Raw genomic sequence first — 17,862 nt, forward strand, 5'->3', positions numbered from 1 at the left:
AGTTCAGCAGTTCGAATCCGCCAGGCGCTCCTTGGAAACTCTATGGGGCAGTTCTACTTTGTTCTATAGGGTCGCTATGAGGCGGGATGGACTCGACGGCAGTGGTGGGTTATCACTCAATAAAGGGGAAGGAACTTATTAAAGGCATTATCTCATCTAAATCTGTGTTCTCAGACATGGCTTATATGGAGAGCTGCGGCTATAACGTGATACATGGCAATAATGCTTTTGATATAAACCCACCTCTATTTAGCATACTGTTTTCTACTTATAGAGTCTAAATAAATCTGTGGTTTCTTAATAACTACAAAGCTATTAAACAATTGAGCCTGAAGAGTATCTGTATTTCTGAAGCAGACAGCTTTTGTCTGCCTAGCATGTTTTCCCTCCATACCCCTTCAGGTAACAAAACCTCTCTTTCATGTGGCAAGACCATTACTTCATTTGGTTTGGATAGGCCTGGACCCTTCTCCCCAGACCCAGACCTGCCTAAGGGATGGAACACATGAACCAAGCCTGGGCATATGATTCAAGCTAGGCCAACCAGTCGTCCTCTGGATTTTACAGGCACAAATGGGAAAGATGCACACTATTCTCTGGGACCACCAATTGTGTAAGCCTGGTGCTGCTGGTCGCCATCACTGACACAAAGCAGAAACAGCTTGCTTAAGAGTTAAAAGGACAATAAAGTAAGCAAAGTTGAAATGGGGCTGGGAAAGAGAATCAAGGGAGAGATGGTTGAACTCCTGTATCTACCTTGCTGAAGCAACTCTACAGCTTAGACTTTCCAGTAATATGAGATAAAGTCTGTTTTTGCTTCAATTTGATTTGGTTTTCTGACACTTGCTACTGAAACTCTCCAACCTAAGAGAACAATCAATGCATATCAAAATGGATGATGCTGCACTAGTTCAGTCAAGAGATATCTTGCCATAAAGTAAAAGAAGTTACTTTAAAAATAGGAAGTAACAAACTCCCACTCTCATTTTCCTTTTAGCATATAAAAAAGTACACAAGTCCCAAGTCTAAAGCTTGATGAATTTTCACAAATTGAACACAACTGTGTAATTGAACACAACTGTGTAACTAGCACCCAGATCAAGAAAGAGAATATCATCAGTACTCCAAAAGCCCTCTCATGCCCCTTTTATTACTACCTCCTCCACCACTACGCTGGCTTCTAACACTCAGATGAGTTTTGTCTATTCTTCAGGTTTTATAAATGGAATTATACGGTGTCTATTTTTTTTTTATCTTCATCTCACATACTTTGGACAGGTACTCAGGAGGGACTAGTCCCTGGAGGACATCATGCTTGGTAGAGGGTCACTGAAAAAGAGGAAGACCCTCAATGAGACAGGTTGACACAGCTGCTGCAACAATGGGCTCAAGTATAACAATGATTGTGAGGATGGTACAGGACCAGGCAGTGTTTCGTTCTGTTGTTCACAGGGTTGAAAATGGTCAGAGCCGACTCGTCATCACCTACCACCACCACCACCACACACTGTGTCTGGCTTCTCTCAACATGTTTGTGAAATTCACCCATGCTGCTGCATCTAAATATAGTTCATTCATTTCCATTGCTTTATAGTATATTCCATTTTATGCATTTACTCATTCTAAAGTTGATAGGGATTTGGGAACTTTCCAATTTTGGACTATTACAAAAACTGCAGTTAAAAGTATTATCGTATGTATCTTTTGATTGGTATATATACGTATTTCTGTTGGATGCTGGGTATATATCTAGGAGTGAAATTGCTGGGTAATAGGGTATATGTATGTTCAACTTTAACAGACATTGCCAAATAGTGCCCTAAAGTGATTATACAAACTTACACTACCCTGGCAATGCAGTTATTTCACATCTTACCGGTACTTAGCATTGCCTGCTGTATTGGGCTGTATGATGGCCCCAAGGATATGTCCACGTCCTAATCCCTGGAATCTGTATTACCTTATATGGCAAAAGACGTGGTTAACGACTGAGTGGAGCTTATCCTGGATCATCCAGGTAGGTCCTAAATGCAATCAATGTATCCTTATGAGAGAGAAGCAGAGGTAGCTTTGAGACATACACAGAGAGGAGACACACAGATGGCAAAGTGTAACTGGAAGTACAGACTGGGGTGATGCAGCCACAAGCAAAGGAATGCTGGAAAAGACAAGGAATGGATTCTATCCTAGTGACTCCAGAGAGTGTGGCCCTACTAACACCGTGATTTTGGTCTTTTGGCCCCAGAACTGTGAAAGAATAAATTTCTGTTTGGGATAATTTGTTATAGCAGCCCTAGAAAACTAATACAACTGCCTATTTTTAACTATTCTTATCGATGTGTAGTGATTTCTCATTGCAGTCTTACAATTTTCATTTCCATGAAGACTAAAGTAGCTGAGCACATCTGCATATGCTTACTGGCTATTTAAGTATCCTCTTTGTACATTTTTTCCACTGAATTATTTGCATTTGCTTAATATGTTACCTACTCTGTGGCTTGTCTTTTCATTCTGAATGGTATTCTGAGACCAAAATTCAGATTAAGATGAATTTTGTCTAACTTTTCAATTTTTCCTTATAGTTAGTGCTTTCTGTATGCTATTTAATAAGCCTTTGTGTACCCCAAGGCCATGAAGACACACACTTATATTTTTCTTCTAAGTTTTATTATTTTACCATTTACATTTAGATCTGTAATCCACCTGTAATTTATTTTATATGGAATGAGGCAGAGGTTAAGGTTCATTTTTTTTCTTCGTATGGACATCTAATTAACCCAAAACCATTTACTGAAAGACTACCCTTTCCCACTATACTACAGTCTAACCTTTTATCCATGAATCAAATGGCCGTATATGTATGGATCTTTTTTCTAGACTCGTGGTCTATTCTACTGGCCTATATGGCTATCATGTTTTAAGTTACTATCGTTTACTAACACATTTGGATTCTTCTGTATCATCTTTATCTTCATACAGATTTTAGGTTCAGTTCTCCAATTTGTTTTAAAAAAAAAAACCCAACCTGTTCGGACTTTTACTGTTGAAACTAAGATGTACAAGCAGAGTATATCCCTCAATTAATTTAGGACTCAAGTTCCCAATTATGTTTTGTAGTATTCAGTAGAGAGGTCTTACATATCTTTTCTTAGATTTATTCCTAGGTATCTGTTTGTTTATAATCTATTGTAAATGGCATCTTAAGAAAAATCTCATCCTCTGTTTGTTGTTGCATAATACCAAGTCTCCAAGATGGCCTCGCTGTCTTCTGGCATCCAGACCCTTGTATAGCCCCGTCCCACACTGTATCAGTACAGGTCTATGTGATCAACAGAATCCCAGTGATGGTATGTCACTTCCAAGTCTAGGCCGTAAAAGACACTGTAGTTTCTGCCTTGCTCTTCCTTGTGTTACCCCACTCTAGGGAAGCCAGCTACCATGTCGTGCAGAGAGGCCCACATAGTAAGGAACTGAGGCCTCTGGCTATTAGAAGCAGCTCCACCAGCCCTGATCAAGCCTTTGGATGACTGCAGCCTTGTTTGACATCTGGACTGCAATCTCATGACACATTCTGAGCAAAAACCACTCAGCTAAGCCACTTCTATATTCCTCACGCATGGAAACTATGCGAAATAATGTTTGTTGTTTCAAGCCACTAGGTTTTGGGATAATTTGTTATGCAGCCAAGTGATAATACAGTTGCTGGTATATGAATAGATTTTTTATACTGACCTTGTATCTAAAAATCCTGGTAAATTCACCTGTTGATTATAATAGTTTGTCTGCAGACCTGGATTTTCTCAGTATGTGATTATGTTGTCTGCAAATAATGACATTTATTTCTTCCTTCCCAATACTCATGTTTCTTTTTCTTGCCTTATTGTACTGGCAGGGACCTCCAAAACAATGATGAACAAAAGCAGTGATACAGTAGGCGTCCTGTTTTTGTTCTTGGTCTCAGAAGGAAAGCTTTCCATATTTCGCCATTAAGTATTATGTTGACTATAGTTTCCTCTTGTAAACAACTCTATCAGATTAAAGAAATTCCTTTCTACTCCTAGTGCACTAAGCTTTTGTCATAAATGGTGACTGGATTTTATCACAAGTTTTTTCTGTATCTATTGAGATGATCATATGAATTTTCTCCTCTTTTTCGATCAATGTGGTGAGAGTTATATTGATTTTGGTGAATGTTAAATCATCTTTCTATTCCTGCAACATACCCAACTTGGTCATTATGAATTACACTTCTCACATATCACTGGATTTTACGATCGTTCTCTACTGAACCCACTCTACTCCTACCACTCCAATAAAACTTGCCTCAAGATCACTAATGACCTCCAGGTTATTAAATACCATACAAGGTCATTTCTCAGTCCTCATTTAATTTGACCTCACATCAGTATTAACTACAGCTATTCACGCCCTCCTCAAAACACTTCAATGAACTACTACTTTCCCCTAGTTTTCTTCCCATCTTTCTGATGTTCCATGTCTTTTCCTGGTTCTTTCTCATTTCCAGAACCTCTAAACAGTGGAGTGTTTCTGGGCTCAGTCCATGAATCTCTTCTATTCTCTGCCTGCTATACTTATAGATTATATCATCCAGTCTTCTGAAAGTCTTATTTCAAAGTGGACTTTTCCGCTTAAGTCCAGATTAGCATATCTAATCCCTTACTTAAAATATACTGTTAAATGTCTATCAAATACTTCAAGCTTGCCCAAATTCCTAATAAAACCAGCTCCACCTGTAGTCTTTCCCATATCACTTAATGATATCATCCTTCCAGGTCAACAAAATGGAGTCACTGATAACCCTTTTTCAATTCCTCAGCAATTTCTATCAGTTCTTTGTTCACAACGTATACAGAAGCTGATTACTCTTCACCACCCTACTGTCACATCTTGGTCCAAGAACTTGTCCCCTGCTTCTAGTCTTATCCTCCTATAGTCTATTTTCAATACAGCATCCAGTGATCCTGTTAAAATGTAAGCCAAATCACACTGCTTGCTTATTCAAAAGCCTCCAATGGCTTCCCACTTCACAAAGAGTAAAAGCCAAACTCCTTACCTGACCTAAAGGCTCTCCATAATCTTGCGCCTCCCATTACTTCTGACCTCCTCGCCTGTTCCTCTCCCTATCATATATACTGCCAAGAATACCAGGCGAGTTCCCATCTCAAGGCCTTTGTACTTGCTGTGCCCTCTCTATCCTCCAGAGATCCTTTTGGCTAGGCTCTCACAACTCCTTCAGGTCTTTGTTCAAATATTATCTTCTCAGGGAGGCCTTCCCTTGCTACCCTATATAAAATTGCCCCCGGTGTCCCTAAATTACCCTTTCCGGTTTTATTTTTCTCCAATGCCCTTATCTCAGTCTTTACTATCAAATTATACTTTGTCTCTCCATTACTAAAATGTTACTTCCATAAGGAGAAGGATTTTGCCTATTTTGTTCAATGATGCTTAAAATAATGCTTGGTACACAGTAGGCATTCAATATTTATAGAATGAATAAATGCTGGCAATGAATTGCCAAGAAGCTTTGCCAACCCCACCCAATTGCATACCACCACTAGCATCCAAGTATTTATCCCAAGGCAAGAAACCAGAACAGGTTCTTTTTAAAGAAATTGAATTTGGTGTCTGAGGGGAGACCTAGGTCTGCCAGCAGGGTCTGCTACATTCAGTTAGGCAGTTTTTGTACTCCATGATGACGCCCAGCGTCATGCTCCCACCTTTTGGGCATCTTTTCCCAATTCAGTCTACTCAGAGAGGGGTTCCTTTAGCAGTCCAGCTAATTTAGCATTCCAAACATTATAATTTTTTATGAGTAAATTAAGTTGTAGTCAATTTTACGTTCTCAAACTGACCTAGGTTCCGTATTACATACCTTAAAGAATTAGAATACGCTACATATAGAATTCTCTACACAAAGCTACTCAATGTTCTTTTTTGAAAAAGCGAGAAAAGCCAACTCAAAATTCTCCTCTTGGCTTCCACATTCATGAATATTTGTCCATTTCTCAAAAAGACTAACATTTAAAACAAGATCCACATACATAAGATCCATATACTTAAGCATTCTCTTCCTTCCCTCCTTTGACCTTAAAGCTTAAAGGCTTTCTCATTCTAGTTTCCTATCCACATACCCTAAATTGTACTCTACCTTGACGGAATCTGAGCATAAAGCTCCTAATCTGCCTCCCTTTTCAGAGGAAAGGTCAACTGAAAAAACTGATACATGAATTCAGAGGTACAACTGCCAGCTACTTATAATAATCAACACTGTCCTTCAACGTGAATTGAAATATGAACAATGAACAAAGAATATCGTCTATAAAAACAGAAACACTGTAACATAAGAGAGGAAAAACAAATTAAACACTCAGAACAATTATTAATTTATTTTTTTCAGATTAGGGATTGATGAACTTTTTCTGTAAAAGGCTAGCCAGTAAATACTTTAAGCTTTGTGAGCCATGTGGTCTCTGTCACAACACTCAACTCTGCCTTGCTATCGTGAAAGCAGACATAGACAATATGTAAAAGAATGAGCATGACTGTATTCCAGTAAAACTTTCTTTACAAGAAAAGGCATTCCGTCAGATTGGACACACTAGCCAGCTGGATCTGGCCAGTGGACCATAGTTTGCCAACCCCTGCTCTAGATCAATGACAAGCACATAGGAGGTACTCAAATGTATGTGGAATGAACAAGTAAATAATTTTCAAAACACTTTAGCTGGAATATTACCAAGGAAGACACAGTAAAAGTCTGAGACTGTAAGTCAGTTTTACCCTCTTCTGTCATAGCGTTTTTATTCAAGGATGCTTTGATACACTTATTTACCAGATATCTGATTGTGGTACCTATCACTCTGCTAGGTACTGTAAGAGACAGAAGTTTACGGTACACGGTTCTGCCCATGAGAATCAACACAAGCAAAAGGATAGGAATGTAAACGTCTGATTTTCACGTATTTGAACAGATACTACATCTAACTCAATGATTACAATATTCCTATCAGTCACAAAAACACGAAATGCTAAAAACACACACACACACACACACAAACAAAATGCTAAGAAGCACCAAAAAACACAAAGTTCTGGGATTTATCACTTTACCTTCATACAAAAACCTACTGCCGTCAAGTTGATTCTGACTCATAGCAACCCCATAGGACAGAGCAGAACTGCCCCATAGGGTTTCCAAGGAGCGGCTGGCTGGCCGGCCTTTTGGTTACCAGCCAAACACTTAACCACTGCACCTCCAGGGCTCCTTACCTCACAGAGGTATGGAAAAATGTATCCCCAAAATGAATGCAGAATATTCCAGATACTGATTTCTCTACTTTAGTTAAAACGTAGTATCTTGAGGGGAGGAGCAACAAATGTATTACGAGAAGAGGCATAAATATAAATGTCTGCAAAACAACTGTTATTTACACAGGTGAACTTGATGTGTAGTATGGCACAGTGGCAATATCATGATAAACGGAGACCATATTGAAGTTGTCAAGGATTTCATTTTCCCTGGATCCACAATGAACAGCTATGGAAGCACAGCAGAAAAGAAATCAAATGACATATTGCACTGGGCAAATCTGCTGCAAAAGACCTCTTTAAAGTGTTCAAAAGCAAAGATGTCACCTCAAGGACTAAGGTGCTCCTGACCCAAGCCATGGTATTTTCAATCGCCTCATATCCATGCGACAGCTGGACAAAGAATGAGGAAGGTCGAAAAAGAATTGATGCATTTGAATAACAGTGAGGGTGACGAATACTGAATATATTATTGATTGCCAGAAGAACAAACAAATCTATCTTGGAAAAAGTACAGCCAGAATGTTTCTTAAAAGCGAGGATGGTTAGACCTCACCTCACTTTGGACATGATATCAAGAAAGACAAATCCCTGGAGAAAGGATTATGCTTGGTAAAGTAGAGCGTCAGTGAAAAAGATGAAGACCTTCAAGGAGATGAACTGACACAGTGGTTGCAACAATGGGCTCAAACATTGCAACGACTGTGAGCATGGGGCAGGACTGAGCAATGTTAAGTTCTGTTGTACCTAAGGTTGCTAGGAGTCAGAACAGACTCCATGGCACCTAATAACAACACCACAGCATAGTGAAAAAAACAATGGACTGACTTAGCTTAAAGTTATGATTCTGCTATTTCCTACTTGGAAAACATGGTCCTCATATGAAGAAAGAAATGATACCTATCCTTTCTAATTCACAGGATTTGCGGAAGGATCGTATGGTACAGTGACTGTGAGAACACTTTATAACCCATAAACAGCTATATATAGAGCTCAGTTCAGAATTAGGTGGCTTATTTAAGTCAAACATCTGCAGCTAATCATGACAGCCAGAGTTGCAAACTCTCTGCGGCAGTCATAAATCCAAGATTCCTTATTTACTCACAGCTCACAAAGAACAGGTACGTAAAGTGACTTTACACGCAGATAGTGAGTCATCACTTACTAGGAGATCCCTTTGAATCCACCTCACGTCCACCTGGAAGACACCACTTTCTTGTTTAAAGTGTGAGGGAATGGTCTCTAACATCTTCCTCTCAAAAGTTTATAAAATGATGCATCAATTACTCTGGATAACTGCCAACAAATATTTACCAGATATTTATACTTAGTACTTACACTTGTGGGGAACGGTAACAGTGAGTATGTGGTCTACTAGGGGCAAGAGTTCCATGTGCCTGGAATACAGCATGGTGGGAAATGATCCCAGAAATAGAGTAAAGCCATATCATGAAGGCTTTGTACTCACACTAAGAAGTCTAAACTTAATCATATATGCAACAGGGAATCTCACACCCTAGAACGAGAAGAGGGTTTAACATTCACTACCATTTTTTATATACTTCATGTTGTTCTGAAAAGGATTTAAGATGATTTTAAAAATATTCAGTATGACAACATGAAAATGGAAAGTGTCAAACAAACGGAAAATGGCAGAAAAAATGAGAAGTCAAGAATATTGTCAATAAACATCATGCATGACCATAAGGATCTATGTAACTGCTAGACAGAAGACTCCTATTTGACTCTGTCCTTCCTACTAGCTAATGCAAAGAAAAAAATATAACTAGGCTCAATATTCAGAAGACAAAATCAACTGCTCAGAAGTACAATTAAACCTGATCCTGATAATACAAGAGCATTTCACCCACAGTTCATATGTAGTACAAAATATATAAAGTGGTCAACAATTATCTCTACAGTAAAATACAAATTTCTGGGGCTTGTATTACCTTTCAATATATACTTTTCAATATAAACTTTAGTTGATGGCAAACTTCAGCTGAATGCTAGTCTATAAGAAGCTAAAGAGTGAAAAATACAATCTTAAACATATCATTCATGCTTGCAATGTAGGCAATCCTTCATTATCTTTATTTCTCAGAATTGTGCTTTTGTTTTATCAAGGACCACTGAGGCAGAAGAACAGGGGTGGGGAGAAGACTGAGAAGGCAGGCTGGGCCACAAAGTCCTACTTCAGGCAGAACAGTTCCTTTTTAGTACTTTTACGCATCAGGTGTCTGCAAAAGATTTCATTTGAACAAAGAGTTTCAAAGGACTAAAACAAATTTGGAAACCCCATTCTAAGTTCCTGATTAAGAGCATACAATGCTCAACCTAAGTCAATCTGGGGTAGAGTAAATATATTATCAAGAGCACTTTAGAGCTTACATGACTAGGCCACCAGCTCAATTACACGGACACTACCCTCTGAATTAAAATGCTCTGAGCAGCAATCAATTCATCCTGTCAAGTTTTCCAAACTTTTTCCCTAATTAAAAACTTGGCTAAGAAAGCTACCTACCTAGATATGTATCAGTGAGCACTCACTGAAAATGTCAGCTCTTGTTACTATTACTGCTATTATGGTACTGAGGAGCCCTGGTGGTGCAGAGGTTGAAGTGTTCAGCTGCTAACAGAAAGGTCTGCAGTTTGAACCCACCAGCTGCTCCACGGGAGAAAGATGTAGCAGTCAGCTTCCTTAAAGATTTACAGCCTTGGAAATCCTATGGGACAGTTCTGCTCTGTCCTATAGGGTCACTATGAGTCGGAATTGACCCGATAGAAGTGGTTTTTTGGCAGGGTTTATTATGCACTAGGCACTGTGCTAAGCACTTTATGTCGGTTATCTCATTTAGTCCTTACTATATCCCTAATGAGGGGGATAACATTACCCACACACACACATCTTCTTAATCACTTAAAGAAACTGAAGTTAGACATATGCCAATCATTGCCTCCCTGCTTGCATTCCCTTCTAATAGAATCTGTACTACCTATAGCTCTTAGCTCTTCTGTCCTGTTGGTACCATGGGATAACCCCTCCCTCCAGACAAGTTAATTAGACCTAGTTGAATACCTGACCCAATGAACCAATCTAAAGTCTGGGAAGGAGATACAGTGGAGAACATCAAATCCATAAGCATATACCAATTCAATTCCATAAGACTTTCCATAAATCCTTTTAATAGTCCCCTTTCTCTTCAGTTAGAATGGATTTGTGTTCCCATAGGTTCTGGTCTCTGATTAGAGTAGTCCCCACTAAACAGTGAGTTCTTTTAGAACATAAGACCACGTTCATACTTCTTGGTATCTCCCCTAACACCCAGAATATTTCTAACCACACTGTAAAAGTGAATCCAGACTACTTTTGGCCTTTAGTACCTAAACAGATAAAATTCTTATCCTTACAATAAAACCATTAACTGATGCCTAGTTCTTCCCGAATTAAGGTACGACTCATAACACTGCTAGTCTTCAAAGGTGCTTCTAGACTAGAAAAATACTACTATCATTTAAATATAAAAATTAGTCTGTTTCCATAAAGCACACAGACTGCTCATTTTAATCCAAGAAGTAGTCACTGCTGACAGAACTCATGCATTTCAGTGCTGCCTGACTCACCTGTCCATTCCTTTATCTAAAAATAACATTATGAATTTTGTAAATTACTTAAAAATCACTTTCCCTAAAACTAAAAAAAATATGCCTAACCGTCACCAATTCTTAGAAAATATTTTTGCTTCCTTTCCAGTTATGTTGTGGAGTTACAGCTGATAGAAGAGCTAATCTTTCATGTGCACACAAAATAGTGCTGTCTCATCAATGTCATATGTAATGTAAACACATTTCCTAGATTTAGATTCAACTATCTACAACAGCACTGTCCCATAACAGTGGCCACATGTGGTTACTAAGCATTTGAAATGGGGCTAGTGCGTGCAGCAGCCTGAGAACAGAAAGTAAGGACTTCTATTCTACTGCACTGGGGATATCTCTAATGATACCTAACTGAAAATACCTTACTTTGTGATTTCCAAATTCTTAATCCTAAGGCCTTAATATCTGTTAATTATTTTGAGGGTTTATAATATACTACCTAGTATTCTTCCATGGCAAGGAAGAGAGGCTTAATAATGATGATAATCACAGTTTGCATGTATTGATGACTCACGACTACCCTATAAGATAGTAAATTATTACTATATTATTTTACAGATTAGAAAATTGAGGCACAGTAATCTGCTCAATACCACAGGACCATCAAGGATCTGAGCCCAGGCGCCTTGACTCTAGAGCCTGTGTACTTAACCACCATGTTACATGGCCTTAAAATAGCTCAGGAATTCCATCCTAATGCATACTGCATAATACAACAGTAAAAGATGTACATTTCTAAATCTAAGTAAAATTCTATCATAGAAGTGGATGCAGGATCAATGAGAGGCCTACACGATAGTGGTGAGGTAAACGATAGGGCAGGGCAGAGGAGGCAGAATAGAAGCAAGAGTTTTATGTATGGTACTCACATACTTCTACTTGTACTTTCTCTCCTAGCAAAGTGAATTAGCTTCTTAACACTTTCCTCTAGAAGAGTAATATAGAACACAGGGAATCATCTCAGTGAGATAAAAGGAGAAAAAGAATTTGGAGAGCAAGTTATTACCTTAAACTTTTAACTCCAAATTGTATAGTTATAAAAGGCTTCTCCTGTTCCTATTGTGTCTGTTTAATCTTATTTTAAAAATCGAAGTTTCATTACTGTGTTCCAAAGGCTTCCTTCAACCTTGAATTTTCTCTATTTTTGATACTAATTAAAAAAGACAGAGGAAAGAAGCATGCTAGAGTACTGTAAACAAAATACCAGCACCAAACTAAACTCAGCTTTTTAACGGGAGTTAAATCTCACATTACATATCTTAAAACTTCATTAAGGTGAGATTTGTCATCATTAATCAAGGAGATTATAAAATTTCTTCTGTAGAGCTACTGAAAGATCAGGAACTAGATAACCTTTGGAAACTCAGAGAGCGCTGCAAATCTACTGGCCAATACAGAAAAGAATTGGGCAAATTGAAAACACTCCACCTTTAAGTTTTTCACTACTTTTGAATGCAGCTACATGTATCTCCTTCATTTCTGTCAAACACCCTCCAACACTTTCATAACAGTATCTATATTCAGTGTATATTTTTCACATGTTTTCTAAATATCTTGTCCCTCAATGATTCTCAAAACAGTCAATTCCAGTTTTCCTTCAGCCAACACGTTTGGATGTGAAAGAGAAAGCAAATTCATCTCACTGCAAACGCACCATGCAAGTAACATTCGTTCTAATCCTCATGTAACAGTTAACAAGATTTTATAAATATCTAGATGCTCATGATTTTGCTCAATGCAATGTTTTATATTTGAATCACTGCAATGTTTTATACTTTCATCATTCCATCTGTACAAACCATGGAATCTTCTAAACGGGGCGTGGAACACATTCAATTAAGATTTGTACTCCTAAACCCATGACAGTGAAAAAAAAAAAAACAAAACGGGAAACTTGAAAAAAACCCAGAACCCCCAAAATAGATTGTTAATGTGATAATTTTTTTAAGTACTAAGAAAAGAAAAAGATCTTTTTTTCCTTCAACATGATTTATATTATAACCAACCAAACCCAGTGCCGTTGAGTCGATTCCAACTCACAGTGACCCTACAGGACAGAGTAGAACTGCTCCACAGAGTTTCCGAGGAGCGCCTGGCGGATTCAAGCTGCTGACCCTTTGGTTAGCAGCTGTAACGCTTAACCACTGTAACGCTTAACCACTTAACCAGTTTCCTTATACAGCACTTAAAAAAAATAAGTTGAAAAGTTTAAGACTTCCAACTGTACTTAGGGACCAAGAATTCTCTTTATTTTGAAGTATATCTGCTCTCTGATGAAAAGAAATTGAACTATCTAAAAATATTAGCTTTTGAAATTATTAAAGTTATTATTTTCAGAAGCAATTTTCTATATGAATATCAAACACCATATCCCTAGAACACATTTTTTATGACTCCTTGGTCAGAGTATCAATTTAAAAAGGCTGAAATCAACTACAAAATAATCACCCAACTAAAGAATTAGAATCTTTTGCTTCACAATACTAAGACTAGTAATGCAAATTCCAATGCTTAGAATAATTCTAAGGATACATGTTCACTATGATACTCAGTTATGAGTGTTACTGTTCAAAAATATTTTATACCACCCACTCCACCCTCATATCCTACCCACCCCTCCCAAAAAAAAGACCTAAAAAATGTCTAATCATGCCGACTTAAGTGTACCTTCAAGTGCTTTAGATTAAAAAAAATTTTTTTTTAATTAAGTTACTACGTCCAATTACATAGGGTTACAAGCTTAAGTCTCTACTCACACAGTTGAGGTTGATGAGCAAACAGCTGTCCTGTATCTTGAGACAGACATTAGCTTCCTGCCTTCCCTATCCTCATAAGCAGTTACTTAAAGTTTGAGTTTTATGCAAGAAAACATTTTAAAGCCTTCAGTGTTTTACTGCAGCAGACTTCAGATTCATGCCTGTAACACATTTAACATGAAACACAGTTGAAACAGTTAAAATTTATTATGCAGCACATTTTAATCTTCTAAAATTTTAAGGAGTGCCTTTACTATTATAGCTTACATAAAAGGGGCTGTTAAGTTAAAATTAAGAAATAAAAATATCCCATTCAGTATCTGACACCACTGAATACTACTATAGAGGTATGTGACTTCATCGTATAGACCCTTCTTCACCTGGCCACAGGCTAGGTAGGCAAGAATTTCGTTTTAGAATCATTTGTGCCCGCAGGACTGGGCAATGTTTCTTTCTATTGTACACAGGGTCACTATGAGCCGGAAAGGACTCAAAGGCGCCTAACAACAACACCACCAGAACTGTTTTACTTAGTTTCATCATTTCCTCATATTATATGTGTGGGCGCAGTATTTACATGGGTGCATTATTTGAGAAAGCTATCACAGTAATTTATTTGGATAAGAATTACCAAAAGATAAAACTAATAGATAAAAGTTTGATGAGAAACACTATATACTGACACTCTTAAAGCATCTCCCCCAAAGTTAATTACAAAAGGAAAACCACTAACTTCTAAAGGGAGGGCCCTGGTGACATCACATTAATCAAAAGATCAAAGTTAATATCACTGATGAGGGGAGAAATGGACATATGACTACTGATGTGATACACGGAGAGGCACAGACCATCACATATGTAGCATTCCTGCCAAAACTACGTTTCTACTTTAATCATGAGGAAACATGACACAAACCCAAATCGAAGGAGATTCTACAGAATGGTCTGTCACTATGTGCACAGCTGTGAGGGACACAAAGATGTAAGACACAAATCCAGTGACTCTTATCATTTAGAAGGGTGAATAAATTAAGATATTATTACCCATCTAATTAAAAATGTTAATACTGAATAATTGATATGTTTTAAATACCATGATCAGTTTTCTATATTCTGCTCATTAAGAACACAGTTGATAAAACAAACACACAACACCACACCAATTTTTTTCTATAAATTCTCTCTGATTATCTTGGTTAACAGTGATTTGGCAGATAAATATTATCTTCTACAAATGGGATAGATATATATAAAAAAGAAAGCTAAATATAAAAGCATTACTACTAGTCAAAAACAAAGCACAAGTCACTTTGCTGGCCAAAGTAAACCATGTAATTTTCAGGTCATTATCTTTTGATCACACTACATTCTAGGAGCCATCTGTCTTAGACACCATTGTATTTCTAGCATGTGGCACACCTACCCAGAACAGGCACTAAATGTTTACATAATAGATTTAACTTATGACTTGCATTTATCAGCATCACAAAAACAAACACAAACCCTGAACCCCTGTATGTCCACTATAAGAAATCCAATGGTCCATGTAAAGCTCAAATTACCAAAGTGTTTTCCATCTTTAATTTTTATTGGATCAATCAAGGGATGCTTTAGCAGTGTAGAACATACTAATCAGGTCTAAATTAGCTCCTTCCTAGGCCATTAAAGAGTCATCAGTAGATTAATCTATGATAATCTAAAAATAGCCTGCCAAATGACAAGTCCCTGTTTGTTAAAAACCAGTAAGCCAATTGTTGATTCCAACTCACATCAACTCCACATGTGTCAGAGTAGAACTGTGCTCTACAGGGTTTTCAATTGCCTTTTTCAAATTCCATAAGTCGATCTTCTGAGGCACCTCTGGGTGGACTTGAATCCTTTCCGTTAGCAACCCATCGTGTTAACTGTTTGCACCACCCAGGACTTCCTTTGCTTGTTAAGACTTCCCAATTTTTGTAAATTCTCTTCACGAATTTAACAGCAAACATAGGTCTTTTAAGAAAAACATTCCAACAAAAACTGTATGCAAGTGCAATTGAGTAAGTCCCCTTTTTGCACCATTAAAGCAGGCTACATGTGTACTTTCACTACTTCTAATGCTGAATAAAGGAGGTTTGGTGGTACAGTGGTTCCAGAGCTTGGCTGCTAACTGAAAGGTTGGTGGTTTGAACCCACCAGCCACTCCATGGGAGAAAAATGTGGCGGTCTGCTTCCATAAGGATTCACAGCCTTGGAAACCCTATGTGGCAGTTCTACTCTGTCCTATAGCGTTGCTCTAAGTCAGAATTGACTTAACGGCAACAGGTTTTTTTGGTTTTTAATGCTGAAAAAACACAAGCAATTTGACTAATTTTCAAGTCTCCCTTAATTAGGGAAAAATAGAAGCACATTAGTTTTAAAACCACTCAGGAGTCAATCACACCTGAATCTGCACTGATCTGGTTTCAACATTAGTAAGATCACCTTGATAACTGTAAGTCCCTGTGTTAGTGATATATGACCTACAAATTGTCTGACAGGTCTTTAAAAAAAAAAAAAGTTAGCCAAGATCAGGCTTTCCTCTTCGGTTTCTGTGTGTAGTTGTAAAAGCCACAAAATAAATTGCTGGGCAACATACTCTTTGACCCCATTCAGCATCCAGATGAAAATTGCTTCCACTTCACCAAGAATGGGCCCTATAATGACTTCCCTATTAGTCTTAAAAATCTGCTGGATGAAGTCCAACTGGCTCCTACTCAACCAAAAAGGTATCAACACATTGCTTGTAAGTTAAAGTCTCAAAAACCTAGACAGCGTGATTCAAAATTTCAAGATAAGTGAGTTTAAAAAGTTGGAGTTTTCCTGGATTGATCACTAAACATGGATTTCCCTAAACAGCCTTCGGATCAGTGTTTCTCAAATATCATGGGTTAATGACATCAGAAAATTACAAATTCGTAGGCCCCAACCCATACTTAATGAATCACTCAAGCTGGGTCCCGAGATTGTTGTTAGGTGCCTCTGTGTCAATCCTGACTCACAGCTACACCAGGTGAGAGTAGAACCACCCCATGGGGTTTTCGTGGCTGTAATACTTATGGAAGGAGGTGGTTTACTCTTTCTCACAAGCAGCTGCTGAGTGGGCTCCAACCACCAACCTTTCCATTAACAGCCAAGCACTTAACCATTGCTCCACCAGGGTTCCCTGGTCCAAGGATCAGTACTCTCTATTGATGCCTCAGCTGCTAACCAAAAGGTCAGCAGTTCGAATCTACCAGCTGCTCCTTGGAAACCCTATGGGGCAGTTCTACTCTGTCCTATGGGGTTGCTATGAGTAGGAATCAACTCAACAGCAATGGGTTACTGATGCCTCTAAATTATGGTGTTGGTGAAGAATACTGAATATACCACAGACTGCCAGAAGAACAAACAAATCTGTCTTGGAAGAGGTACAGCCAGAATACTCCTTGGAAGTAAGGATGGCGAGACTTCGCCTCATGTACTTTGGACATGTTATCAGAGGGGACCAGTCCCTGGAGAAGGGCATCATGCTTGGTAAAGAAGGAAGGGAAAGAGAGGAAGACCTTCATCGAGATAGACTGTCACAGTGGCTGCAACAATGGGGTCAAACACAGCAACGACTGTGAGGATGGAGCAGGACCAGGCAATGTTTTGTCCTGTTATGCACAGGGTTGCTATGAATCAGAACGGACTCAATGGCACCTAACAACAAGAAGCTCCCAAGGGATTCTAATGTATAATATGTTCAAGTTTGAGAACCACTACTTTAGATACATGGAGTCGATGGGTGATGCAAACTGTTAATCACTCAGATTTTAACTGAAAGGCTGGAGGTTCGAGTCCACCCAGAAGCATGTCAGAAGAAAGGCCTAGCGATCTACTTCCAAAAAAATCAGGCACTGAAAACCTATGGGACACAGTTCTACCCTGATATATATGGGTCGCCACAATTTAGAATCAGCTCGACAGCAACTGGTGGTACTTCAGGTATATAATGGAAAACATTACTTTAGCAAAGAGCACACAATACGTATTTACAGCTGAAAAGAAAATAATTTCAAATTCCTGTGATGGTGATAACTTTAGAATAATTTCGGTCAACTAAAATAGGCCAAAG

General features: G+C 38.3%; 1 protein-coding gene across 3 annotated transcripts in view; it reads right to left on the reverse strand.

Moving 5' to 3' along the window:
* Positions 1 to 17,862, reverse strand: part of ZFAND6 (zinc finger AN1-type containing 6) — a 76,882-nt gene that overhangs the window by 26,706 nt on the left and 32,314 nt on the right. Inside the window, exon 2 of one of the 3 annotated variants that reach the window (XM_064267206.1) lies at positions 13,746 to 13,906. The exons of the other annotated variants lie outside the window; for them this stretch is intronic. The gene's annotated coding sequence lies outside the window, so the exon portion shown is untranslated. The remainder of the gene's footprint in view (positions 1 to 13,745; positions 13,907 to 17,862) is intronic. 3 annotated transcript variants of the gene reach the window in all.

Source organism: Loxodonta africana, chromosome 13 (genome assembly GCF_030014295.1).
Source record: "Loxodonta africana isolate mLoxAfr1 chromosome 13, mLoxAfr1.hap2, whole genome shotgun sequence".
Taxonomy (NCBI): domain Eukaryota; kingdom Metazoa; phylum Chordata; class Mammalia; order Proboscidea; family Elephantidae; genus Loxodonta; species Loxodonta africana.